Genomic DNA, 13,054 nt, shown 5'->3' on the forward strand with positions numbered 1-13,054 from the left:
GTCAAACTGTCTATCTTGCCAAAGGTAAGGTTTGCTGGGAGCATCAGCTACAAAATTAGTTGTTTCTATAAATAAAGTGAATCTCCAGATTTGAGATAGACTATATGGTTATCACATCCTCAATAACACTACAAAAGTCAAGACTCAAGAGGAAGGAGAATGTAAGTCTTGGAAATTAAGTCCACCAACTCGGCATAGTCCGATTTCACAATGAACCAAATATCTTGAATCCCATTTAACTCCACAAAGCCCAACAGCAAGGCCTGGGCTTCACTAACTAGCACCGAACCATTAGAAGGAATGATTGTCCTTTTTGTTATTAAGATAAAGAAGCTAGTTAGAGGCTGGTTTACAGTTGGACTTGGGATCTTATTATAATTTTGGACTTATTTGGATTCTCCCAGACGATTATGAACGTGAATTTAAAATTTAAATATTCACTTGCGTCATTAACTACGACATTAGTGGAAAATATTTAGATCAACTTGTAAACAACCTAGGACCCCAAAAAAGTAAACAACCTAGGACCCCAATTTGATAAGCCATTGCAAAAAAAAAAAAAAAAAAAATGTTATCAGCCGAAAACTGTTTGATAATACCATTTTGATTTATTGTCCTAAAAACTAGGATTGCTTTTCAATTTGTTTACTCGTGTTACGAATAAAATGCACACGTGTATATGGTCGGTACACCGCTTGATCATTCACTCGGCCAGGTGAATGGGACATAGCCCAGTTGGACAAAACCAATAAGGAATGTTACATTCACGCTAAGGCAAAAAATGACATAACATGAATGGAAACTCCTAATTAGGGCATCACCCCATAAATGGTTAGACGAGCAAACGTGCAAGATCCTATCGGCTCCAAGAAAGGTAACCCGTGCATTATTTAACAAGGTCCCAATCCATAGGTAAGGACACAAACATTTTTTAGATAACTTATGAGCAAACTTTGCTTGGAATCCTAATATGATCTCCGATCGACTTAGCTATTGGAGGTGGTTGGCCGGCATCCTATCTGGCTTGTGTCTAACTTCTTTTGCAAGTCTTATATTATTCATAGTTGGGACCTCAACCGGGAGTCAATCCACTTCAGTCCGGACTAGAGTTAGATCTGAGATGCAACAAGTTGTCATATAGATATTTATTTGAGCCGTATGATACTGCCTAATTGAGCTATTTCTTCCCTCATCTTATGAGATGGGTAGTAGTTAGATCTCGAGTAATTAGTCAGATTACTAAAGAACATAATGAGTTTGAACGCTTTCTATTTTTTCTCCAAAGAAACCACTAATTGTTCTCAGAACCTTTCAATATTTGGTATTAGGGTTTGAAAATTCAAACTACCTTTCCGAGTTACCGATCTACAAATTTCAATGAAAGGATTAACTTTCAAACTCAAATCCAGTTAAAATTTTTAAATTTTTTGTTGTATTTCGAAATAAGATTCACATGTGACATGCTACATGGACTTGAATGCACATAATGGTAAATCAAAGCAAAGACCAGACCCGTTAATTATTTAGTTATTTAACTATAAAATAAGCAATGAACACATTATGTCGTCTAAAGTTGCTTCGGTTATGCGCATTAAGCCAAATTTCGAATCATTGAATTCAAAACCGATATTTCGATCCAACGGTCGAAATTATGTTGTTTGATAGTCCTGTGCATTTCTAAAGCAAGGTCCTAAACTCTCCCGTAGGCAAGCCTAGAATGTTTGGATAAAAGAGAGTACTATAATAGGAGTTGAATCCTCTTGAAGTCAAGAGTATAATAACGATGAAATGAAGAAATAAATTCAGAAATAAGAAAGTGAGAGGTACATAAAATAGATGAGAGAGAAGAGCATAGAATCAACCAAGGTTCGATATGTCGATTCATGTCGCCGTGTCGGACCCTGGCGACACGGCGACATGTCGCCAAAAGTCACCCGACTTTTGGCAAGGGTTCGATGAAAAATCGAACTCCTATTTCGAAGGGTATTTCAGGTAATTTTTACCTAAAATTTGACGCGTAACCTAATTTGAGGTCAATAAACACATTGGGATTGTTATTTTGACCTAAAACACCACCTAACCTAAAGTTTATAATTGGCACGTGTCCAGCTATATGCGGGCAAAACTGAAAGTTTGGAAAATTCATATAAACTAATGTAAATATGCAAAGAAAACACAAATACACAATTAATAAAGAAATGTACTAAAGTTTACAATTCATTATACAATTATGTTGAAGAAAGAGATGTGTAGCTCATGCTTCATATATTGTTGCTGACGGGCATGGGGTCCCGCTCCCCGGTGAGTGGGCGGGGGTCCGGGGAGGCCGCCCCAGCGGGGGTGTGGGGCAGCGCCCCTAGAGCTTTTAGAGGCCCTATGTCACCTTAGCAAAAAGCGAATGAAAAATCGAGGAAAAACAAACCAAAAGCTGTTATATATGGCAAATTTAGCGATATTATCGCCGACTTAAGGTTTATTCGGTGTCGCTGGGGGGTGTCGTGTCGCCCCCCAGTGACATGGCGACATATCGCCCTGTGTCGGCGACGGTGATATGTCGCCGACACAATGAACCATGGAATCAACACACCAGATCATTTCCTACCTTTCACAATCTCCTCTCGGCCTATTTAAGACAGCTCGAGAGTTTAACGTCTATTATAACAAGTTCCATGATTTGTTACTAACCATAAACTATTATAACTCTTTTAACAGTTACTTATAGCTTTCTTACTCTACACATTATTGTTGTATCTACTTGGCAATCTTCTAACTTCTTCTATTATTATTGATGCTAATATCTTCTTCTTTTACAGTTGAAATATATTATTGATATCTGGTTGTTGCTACACAATCCTATTCATCATTTTAGCCTGTCGAACCTGCAAGAATGAGCCCGACCATGTAGATAATTTTACCACTTGATGATCTCTCAAAAGCAAAGTTTACCCAGAGTAGTTAAGTTTTCAGCCAAGAGGCTCTCGACTTTTGGATCTCTGTTGAGAAGTTGGGAAACAAAGGACTAGATTGGGTAGATTCAAGAGGTTTTATTTTGTAAATTTATAATCTATTAAGGCTCTTTTTGGTATCAATTTTCATTATCTATTATGCATATTTAAATAAAATAAATAAGTATAATTTATTGTTTTTTTTTTGGTTTTTGTTTTTGTACATGAGGTTCATCTGGCCAGCTTGCGCGCACCTTGATTACATCTTCAAAAGGGATGCTTGTCGTTTGCAAGAGTCGAACCCATGACATTTCCACTGAAAAGTATGAAAAATTGTTTGATGAGTTTTGTTGAAAATAAATTATGAAATGAAAAATAAGTTTGGCGTCAAAATAAAAAATTGTTAGAAAATGATAGTGAGCAAGTGAGATAAGAGGGAAAAAGTATGATTTTTATAAAAGAATGTGTATTGACTATTTTATCTTCATTTTAACTATAAAACTCTAAATAAACTTCCACATAAATGAAGATAATGAAATTCTCACCATAATTCATAATAGACAAAAAGTCTATTATGAATTTTGAAGATATTTTTTTTTATTTTAAATAAAAATAAAATTGATAATAATGCCAAACAGTTTAAAATAATAAAAAAGTATCATAATTAGGAATGATAATTAATACGAAGAGCCTCAATCCTTTGATGTAAAACTAAAAGAAGGTATTTATAATGTAACCTCTATTACTTGATTTCACAGTGTCCGACAATATTTTATACACGTGGCAAAATCTCCACGGTTCAAAACAAATCCCTACGCCACTCGTCGGGTCGGTACTCGGTAGTCATTGATGAAGTTTTCCCGCTTCCTTCAGTGTTTTTGAATTCGATTCGACGTTCCACCGGGAAAAAGAAAAGAAATCGAAAGTACCGTTCTGCCGAAAAAAAGGAATTGGAAATTTGGAATTGAACATGTTTTTTTATTAGGGTTTACAATATAGACGTTTTTAAACTGCTCGAACCCTTACTTTCCGGTCTCCCCTTCTCTGTGTGCTTGTCTGAAGCTGGCCGATGTGATCATATCGTTTGTGTTTTCCTCCACTCGAATGGTGGGATAATCCTGAAATTCAATTACTGGTTAGTGAACTCTGTATCTGAGTTGTGTTTTTCTGTTTTAGGTTAGGATTCCTCTAGCATCTTTTGAAGGTTTCTAATCCTTTCCGGCAAAGCCCTAGACCTTTCTATTTCTTCAATTTACCCATTCAGGGTTATAGGGTTTGTATCGCGGTAATGATTTTTGATCTTATTTCGCCTCCCCGTCTGAGAGTGCGTGTCTGAAACCGGGTGATTTTATCATTTCGTTGTTGTTTTCATCAATTCGAGCGGTGGGAAAGCGCCCAAATTTAATTACTGATAACTGGGCGTCGGAGCTTTGTGTGTGAGTTGTGTTTTTCTATTTTAGGTTCTTCTCGCATCTGTTTTCAAAATCTGGGGTTTAGATCGCAGTATTGTTTTGAGCTTATTTTACTTCCCTATCCGTGCGCGCGTTTGAAACGGGTGATATTATCATATTGTTGTTGTTTTGATCCACTCGAGATGGGGAACACCCACAAATTCAATCACTGATTACTGGACTTGAGGAGCTGTGTGTGGGCTGTGTTTTTTATTTAGGGTTCTTCTCGCATCCGTTGAAGGTTTCTAATCCTTTTCGGTCGAAGTCCTAAACCCTTCTATCTTTAAAGTTTACCCGTTCAGGGTTCTAAGGTTTATATCGCAGTATTGTTTTCTGATCTTATTTCGTCTATCCCGGCTATCCTTTAGATGCAAATATGTTAGGTCTGTACGTAGAGCTTGAGTTGCCGTATTTGCACGCCTATGATGGCATCGTTAACTTATTTTCCTTGCTGAAATGCAATTATCCCATCGCACCATTGACATCTTGGAGTTCTCCAGATGGACGAAACGCAGATTTCCGCCAGCGCCCGCCCTCGGATTTTGGTCAAGAAACGGTCGCTAGTTAATGGATTTGTCAAATGTATGAAGAAGCTTCTGATACAAGAGATACGTTGAAGGAGAGACCGAGCTATTAGTTTGAGCAAAGCCCAGAAAAGTTTCGGGAATATACGTTTGCAAGTAAGATATCTTTATTTCTGGATATTTTCTGACCTTATCTTTAAAGAGTAGAGCTGTTGTTATCCGCTATGCGTTATTCCTGATATATATTTTTTATTTGGGTAAATCGTTATACCTGATAGTTACCCAATCAAGTTATACTGAATTTTTAGTAATTTTGCATTGGAAGTTTTCTGTTATAATAGATACCAGTAAAGTTGGCACTTCTGGTCATTATTGTCCGGATCTTAGATTTTTATTTTATCTTCATCTGCGGCCATATTTTATGTCTAATTTTGATCGAGTTGTGTTAATCAACTTTCCTTTCTTGAGCATATTTAGCCTGGTCTTTTGGGTGAGATTGAAAACTGCACACAAGCATCTTGAACAAAGACACCCAAAAAAGACAATCCACGGTGTGCATTGGATACATTGTTAGTGATTGTTTACATTATTCTCTTAGGTTGTATTACCTAATACCTTAATATATCAAAAGACCACGTATAGATGATTAGGGAAATTGATATTTATATTGGTTATTATGTGGGTGACCTTGTTTTTTCTTACTTAACCTTCCTTGCATGTAAATCATTAGTAACATGCACCATATGTGATTTAGCTCACAAACTAACTGTAGTTTTCCTACATGTGAAAAGAAATACCACTAATTATGTATCTTAGTCTAATGTGGATTCCAAAATTAAAGAAGGCTCAAATAGCTCGGAGTGTCCCTCGATGTCCCTATGTTGAAATCTACATACTGAGCAATGTCCCATGGATAAGGCATTCCACGACAACACTAGATACATTATTAGTGGTAATTTAATCATTCCCTTTGGTTGTATCACCTATGCCCGAAATATATCAAATGAGTCATAGAAAGAAAGATAGATAGATAGGTTATATCAAGGGTGACCTTGTTTGTCCATCAAAACTTTTCTTATGCATGAATCATTAGGAGCATAAACTATATATGATTTGAATACGTCACAAATTAATTATAGTTTCCTAACATGTGAAGAGAAATATTGCTAATCATGTATACTAGTCTGGAGTGGATTGTGGTAGAAAAGAAGCATCGAAAGCCTCAGAGCATTGCTCAGTTGTCCCTCGATGTCCCTTAATTGTTAAAAATACCCTGAGCTAAGTCCCGCGGAAAAGATATTCCACGCTAGCATTGGATACATGCTTAGTTATTAATTAAATCATTCTTTAAGGTTGTATGTCAAAATCTTAAGTTTATTGAAGTAACCATGTGTTGATGACTTGCATAAGGGATAGGTATAAAGGTTATTTCACGGGTTACCTTGTTTCTTTCAAGTTAAAAATTTATATTAGAGAATCATTAGGATTATAGACCATGTATACAGTTCGCAAACAAAATTTTAGTTTCCTATATGTGAGGAGAAATATCACTAGTTGTGTATTCTATCTTGAAGTGGATTGTCATTGAAAAGAAAATCTCAAAAGGCTCAACGTGTTCCTTGAATGTCCCTCGATGTCCCTTAATGGAAAATATATACTGAGCCAAGTCACGTGGAAAAGACAATCCACAATAGCATTGAATACATTGTTAGTGATTAGTTAGATTATTCTCTTTGGTTGTATTGCCTAATCGCTAGTATATCAAAAGATCGCGTATAGATGACTAGGGAAAACATTATTTTTATTGGTTATATGTGGGTGACCAAGTTTTTTCTTGCTTAACCTTCCTTGTGGGTCAGTCGTTAGGAACATGCACCATATGTAATTTATCTCACAAACTAAGCTGTAGCTTTCCTACATGTGAAGAGAAATACCACTAGTTATGTATCTTAGTTTAATGTGGATTCCAATATTAAAGAAGGCTCAAATAACTCGGAGCGTCCCTCGATGTCCCTATGTTGAAAGCTACATATTGAGCAATGTCCCATGGAAAAGGCATTCCATGACAACACTAGATAGGTTCTTAGTGGTAATTTAGTCCCCGGGTCGGGAACGAGATAAGTACTAGCCAATTTGTTGATAAATTGGCAAAGGAGGTAATAAATGATTAAGGTTTCGAGAGACTCCCTCATTCACTGACCACCCTTAAAAGGAATCATCAGACTATAAAGGATATCTTCCCCCCAGGAATGAGCGCACCGATAACGAGCGGACCATGAAAACGTTCTAATTAACCTCTCAGCCCAACCTCTTCCTTCCTATACTAAGAGTCATATTCAAAAGGGACCATCGGAGACAAGATACGCTAATGACCAGGGTGACCCAAGGCAATTTCAATTGGAGAGCCAATCACGAGAACAAAAGCCCTTGGCTAGGTTTTGGTATTCCTTCTCGAGCTTCTATTTCTTCCGTTTAGGGAGATTTAGGAAAAGATGGAATAGGAAGGCATGGTCGAAGCCATCAACCATCATGACCTTGTGCTGAATTGCTTTCCTCGATTTGGTTGATTCCGCTTCCCTTTGGTTTTATCACCTACTCGCAGAGTATATTAAATTACTCACACAAAGATAGATAGATAGGTAATTTCAAACGTGACCTTGTTTGTCCATCAGAACCTTTCTCATGCATGAATCATTAGGAGCATAGACCGTATATGATTTCAATATGTCACAAATTAATTGTCATTTTCTAACATGTTAAAAGAAATATTGCTAGTCATGTATCCTAGTCTAAAGTGGATTGTGATTGAAAAGAAGGATCGAATGTCTTAGAGTGTTGCTCGGCTGTCCCTCGATGTCACTTAATTATGAGTAATACCTTGAGCTAAGTCTCGCGGAAAAGACATTCCACAATAGCATTGGATACATGCCTAGTGATTAATTAGATCATTCTTTAAGGTTGCATGTCAAACTCCTAACTTTATTGAAGTAACCAAGAGTTGATGACTTGCAAAAGCGATATGTATAATGGTTAGTCCATAGGTTACCTTGTTTCTTCCAAGTTAAAATTTTCTATTAGAGAATCGTTAGGATTATAGACCATGTATACAGTTCGCAAACTAAATTTTGTTTTCTTATATGTGAGGAGAAATATCACTAGTTATGTATTCTATCTTAAAGTGGATTGTCTTAGAAAAGAAAAGTTGAAAAGGCTCAACGTGATCCTCGAATGTCCCTTAATGGAAAATATATACTGAGCCAAGTCAAGTGGAAAAGACAATCCACGATAGCATTGAATACATTGTTAGTGATTAGTTAGATTATTCTCTTTGGTTGTATTACCTAATCCCTTAGTATATCAAAACACCACGTATAAATGACTAGGGAAATAAATTTTTGAATTTGTTATTATAAGGGTGACCTATTTTTTCTTGCTTAACCTTTCTTTCGCATAAATCGTTAGGAACATGCACCATATGTGATTTAGCTCACAAACTAACTTTAGTTTTCCTACATGTGAAGATAAATACCACTGGTTATGTATCTTAGTTTAGCGTGGATTCCAATTAAAGGAGGCTCAAATAGCTCAGTGCGTCCCTCGATGTCCCTCTGTTGAAAGCTACATACTACGAGCAATGTCCCATGGAAAAGGCATTCCACGACAACACTAGATACATTCTTAGTGGTAATTTAATTATTCCCTTTCGTTGTATCACCTACTCCCGGAGTTTTTCAAATGAGTCACACAAAGTTTGATAGATAGGTTATTTCAAGGGTGACCTTGTTTGGCCATTAGAACCTTTATTATGCAAGGATCGTTAGGAGCATACACCGTATATGATTTGAATATGTCACAAATTAATTGTCGTTTTCTAACATGTTAAGAGAAATATTGCTTAGTCATGTATCCTAGTCTAAAGTGGATTGTGATAGAAAAGAAGGATCGAAAGGCTTAGAGTGTTGCTCGGTTGTCCCTCGTTGTCTCTGAATTGTTAGAAATACCTTGATCTAAGTCCTGCGGAAAAGATATTCCACGATAGCATTAGATACATGCTTAGTGATTAATTAGATCATTCTCTAAGGTTGCATGTCAAACTCCTAAGTCTATCGAAGTAACCATTCGTTGATGACTTGCATAAGGGATAGGTAGAAAGGTTATTTCATGGGTTACCTTGCTTCTTCCAAGTTAAAATTTTCTAGTTAGAGAATCATTAGGATTATACACCATGTATACAGTTCGCAAACTAAATTTTGTTTTCTTATATGTGAGGAGAAGTATCACTAGTTATGTATTCTATCTTAAAGCGGATTGTCTTAGAAAAGAAAAGCTGAAAAGGCTCAACGATGTCCCTCGAATGTCCCTTGATGTCCCATAATGGAAAATATATACTGAGCCAAGTCAAGTGGAAAAGACAGTCCATGATAGCATTGAATACGTTGTTAGTGATTAGTTAGATTATTCTCTTTGGTTGTATTACCTAATCCATTAGTATATCAAAACACCACGTATAAATGACTAGGGAAATGAATTTTTATATTTGTTATTATGAGGGTGACCTATTTTTTCTTGCTTAACCTTCCTTTCTCATAAATCGTTAAGAACATGCACGGTATGTGATTTAGCTCACAAACTAACTGTAGTTTTGTTACATGTGAAGAGAAATACCACTAGTTATGTATCTTAGTCTAGCGTGGATTCCAAAATTAAAGAAGACTCAAATTGCTCAGTGCATCCCTCGATGTCCCTCTGTTGATAGCTACATACTGAGCAATGTCCCATGGAAATGGCATTCCACGACAGCACTAGATACATTCTTAGTGGTAATTTAATTATTCCATTTCGTTGTGTCACCTACTCCCGGATTATTTTAAATGAGTCACACAAAGTTTGATAGATAGGTTATTTCAATGATGACCTTGTTTGTCCATTAGAACCTTTATTATGCATGAATGGTTAGGAGCATACACCGTATATGATTTAAATATGTCACAACTTAATTGTCGTTTTCTAACATGTTAAAAGAAATATTGCTAGTCATGTATCCTAGTCTAAAGTGGATTGTGATAGAAAAGAAGGATTGAAAAGGCTTAGAGCGTTGCTCGGTTGTCCCTCGTTGTCTCTCAATTGTTAGAAATACCCTAAGCTAAGTTCTACGGAAAAGACATTCCACTATAGCATTAGATACATGCTTAGTGATTAATTAGATCATCCTCTAAAGTTGCATGTCAAACTCCTAAGTTTATGGAAGTAACCATGCGTTGATGACTTTCATTAGGGATAGGTAGAAAGGTTATTTCACGGGTTACCTTGCTTATTCAAGTTAAAATTTTCTATTAGAGATCATTAGGATTATAGACCATGTATACAGTTCGGAAACTAAAATTTGTTTGCTTATATGTGAGGAGAAATATCACTAGTTATGTATTCTATCTTATAGTGGATTGTCTTAGAAAATAAAAGCTCAAAAGGCTTAACATGTTCCTCGAATGTCCCTCGATGTCCCTTAATGGAAAATATATACTGAGCCAAGTCAAGTGGAAAAGACAATCCACGATAGCATTGAATACATTGTTAGTGATTAGTTCGATTATTTTCATTGATTGTATTACCTAATCCCATAGTATATCAAGACACCATGTATAAATGACTAGGGAAATCAATTTTTATATTTGTTATTATGAGGGTGACCTATTTATTCTTGCTTAACCTTCCTTTTGCATAAATCGTTAGGAACATGCACCATATGGGATCTTGGTTACAAACTAACTGTAATTTTCCTACATGTGAAGAAGAAATACAACTGGTTGTGTATCTTTGTCTAGCGTGGATTCCAAACTTAAAGGAGGCTCATATAGCTCACTGCGTCCCTCAATGTCCCTCTGTTTAAAGCTATTTATTGAGCAATGTCCCATGGAAAAAGGCATTCCACGACAGCACTAGATACATTCTTAATGGTAATTTAAATATTCCCTTTCATTGTATCACCTACTCTCGGAGTATTTCAAATGAGTCACACAAAGTTTTATAGATATGTTATTTCAAGGGTGAGACCTTATTTGGCCATTAGAACCTTTATTATGCATGAATCGTTAGGAGCATACACCGTATATGATTTGAATACGTCACAAATTAATTGTCGTTTTCTAACATGTTAAGAGAAATATTGCTAGTCATGTATCCTAGTCTAAAGTGGATTGTGATAGAAAAGAAGGATCGAATGGCTTAGAGCGTTGCTCGGTTGTCCCTCGTTGTTTATGAATTGTTAAAAATACCATGAACTAAGTTCGCCGGAAAATACATTCCACGATAGCATTAGATACATGATTAGTGATTAATTAGATCATTCTCTAAGGTTGCATGTCAAACTCCTAAGTCTATTGAAGTAACCATGCGTTGATGACTTGCATAAGGGATAGGTAGAAAGGTTATTTCACGGGTTACCTTGCTTCTTCCAAGTTAAAATTTTCAATTAGAGAATCTTTACTATTATAGGCCATGTATAAAGTTCACAAACTAAATTTTGTTTTCTTATATGTGTGGAGAAATATCACTAGTTATGTATTCTATCTTATAGTGGATTGTCTTAGAAAAGAAAAGCTGAAAAGGCTCAACGTGTCCCTCGAATGTCCCTCGATGTCCCTTAATGGAAAATATCTACTGAGCCAAGTCAAGTGGAAAAGACAATCCACGATAGCATTGAATACGTTGTTAGTGATTAGATAGATTATTCTCTTGGGTTGTATTACCTAATCCATTAGAATATCAAAACACCATGTATAAATGACTAGGGAAATGAATTTTTATATTTGTTATTATGAGGGTGACCTATTTTTTCTTGCTTAACCTTCCTTTCTCATAAATCGTTTGGAATATGCACGGTATGTGATTTAGCTCCCAAACTAATTTTAGTTTTGCTACATGTGAGGAGAAATACCACTAGTTATGTATCTTAGTCTAGCGTGGATTCCAAAATTAAAGAAGGCTCAAATTGCTCAATGCATCCCTCGATGTCCCTCTGTTGATAGCTACATATTGAGCAATGTCCCATGGAAAAGGCATTCCACGACAGCACTAGATACATTCTTTGGGGTAATTTAATTATTCCCTTTCGTTGTGTCACCTACTCTCGGAGTATTTTAAATGAGTCACATTAAGTTTGATAGATAGGTTATTTCAACGGTGACCTTGTTTGTCCATTAGAACCTTTATTATGCATGAATGGTTAGGAGCATACACCGTATATGATTTAAATACGTCACAAATTAATTGTCGTTTTCTAACATGTTAAAAGAAATATTGCTAGTCATGTATCCTAGTCTAAAGTGGATTGTGAGAGAAAAGAAGGAATTAAAAGGCTTGGAGCGTTGCTCGGTTGTCCCTCGTTGTTTGTGCAATTGTTAGAAATAGCCTTAGCTAAGTTCTATGGAAAAGACATTCCACTTTAGCATTAGATACATGCTTAGTGATTAATTAGATCATCCTCTAAAGTTGCATGTCAAACTCCTAAGTTTATTGAAGTAACCATGTGTTGATGACTTTCATTAGGGATAGGTAGAAAGGTTATTTCACGGGTTACCTTGCTTATTCAAGTTAAAATTTTCTATTAGAGATCATTAGGATTATAGACCATGTATACAGTTTGGAAACTAAATTTTGTTTGTGTATATCTGAGGAGAAATATCACTAGTTATGTATTCTATTTTAAAGTGGATTGTCTTAGAAAATAAAAGCTCAAAAGGCTCAACATGTCCCTCGAATGTCCCTCGACGTCCCTTAATGGAAAATATATACTGAGCCAAGTCAAGTGGAAAAGACAATCCACGATAGCATTGAATACATTGTTAGTGATTAGTTAGATTATTTTCTTTGGTTGTATTACCTAATCCCATAGTATATCAAGATACCACGTATAAATGACTAGGGAAATCAATTTTTATATTTGTTATTATGAGGGTGACCTATTTTTACTTGCTTAACCTCATTTTGCCTAAATTGTTTGGAACATGCATCATATGTGATTTAGGCTACAAACTAATTGTAATTTTCCTACATGTGAAGAGAAATACCACTAGTTATGTATCTTAGTCTAGCGTGGATTCCAAACTTAAAGGAGGCTCATATAACTCAGTGCGTC

General features: G+C 36.0%; 1 long non-coding RNA gene across 5 annotated transcripts in view; it reads left to right on the plus strand.

Moving 5' to 3' along the window:
- The first annotated feature begins 3,869 nt into the window (after positions 1–3,869).
- Positions 3,870–13,054, plus strand: part of LOC149027929 (uncharacterized) — a 40,200-nt gene continuing 31,015 nt past the window's right edge. For 2 of the 5 annotated variants that reach the window (XR_016175277.1, XR_016175281.1), the window contains exons 1-2: positions 3,871–4,080; positions 4,897–5,076. This is a non-coding gene — a long non-coding RNA (uncharacterized LOC149027929). Of the gene's footprint in view, positions 4,081–4,896; positions 5,077–13,054 lie in introns of all 5 variants that reach the window. The other 3 variants (XR_016175279.1, XR_016175278.1, XR_016175280.1) reach the window with 3 other exon arrangements.

The sequence above is a fragment of the Hakea prostrata genome, chromosome 1 (genome assembly GCF_041222555.1).
Source record: "Hakea prostrata isolate BN-2017 chromosome 1, UWA_Hpros_2, whole genome shotgun sequence".
In the NCBI taxonomy this organism is placed as follows: domain Eukaryota; kingdom Viridiplantae; phylum Streptophyta; class Magnoliopsida; order Proteales; family Proteaceae; genus Hakea; species Hakea prostrata.